At 49.8% G+C, this 632-nt stretch overlaps 1 non-coding gene across 1 annotated transcript; it reads left to right on the top strand.

Moving 5' to 3' along the window:
* Positions 1–209: 209 nt before the first annotated feature.
* On the top strand, positions 210–281 carry trnan-guu. Its single transcript has one exon. It is a non-coding gene; the product is annotated as a tRNA-Asn (tRNA).
* Positions 282–632: the final 351 nt, after the last annotated feature.

The raw sequence follows: 632 nt of genomic DNA on the forward strand, positions 1-632 counted from the left end.
TAGGTGTTTGGAATCTGGAAGCCAGTGCCTATAAGTGTTCTAGAGGCAGACATCCAATTAACTGTAAGAAGCATTCAGACGTAAATTTGTAATGCTAAGGCATACAAGGCTGTGTGCCAAGCGATGGAAAAGAGAATTCGGATAGCAAAGCAGTTTTATTTTCCTCGTGCACGCGTAGTGGCCCCGAGGGCAGAACTGGCTTTACGCCGTCCTCGGTAGTATAGTGGTTAGTATCCCCGCCTGTTACGCGGGAGACCGGGGTTCAATTCCCCGCCGGGGAGGCGTTAATCATTTTTTGATTCAACCTTGGGTGATGTCTGTGTGGAGTTTGTGCCTTCTCCCCTGGTCTCCATTGAGCTTCCTTCTCACAGGCGAAACATCCGCTGGTTTGGTGAATTGGCCGTGGGAAATTGCCCGTCTTCTGCAGTGATGTGCAGACCAGATAGTTCAACCGTGGGAAATGCAGTTTTTCAGAAAGCTCTTCGCGGTTCTGCGGATGGGTCACTGGACCCGAAACGTTAACTCTGATGTTTTCTTCACAGATGCTGCCGGACCTGCTGAGCTTTTCCAGAAACTTTGTTTTTCTTCGAGAGTCGGTGCAGCTTCAATGGGCCGAATGGCCTCTGTCGATA

This window comes from Rhincodon typus, unplaced genomic scaffold (genome assembly GCF_021869965.1).
Source record: "Rhincodon typus isolate 14 unplaced genomic scaffold, sRhiTyp1.1 hic_rhity00005016, whole genome shotgun sequence".
Taxonomy (NCBI): Eukaryota; Metazoa; Chordata; class Chondrichthyes; order Orectolobiformes; family Rhincodontidae; genus Rhincodon; species Rhincodon typus.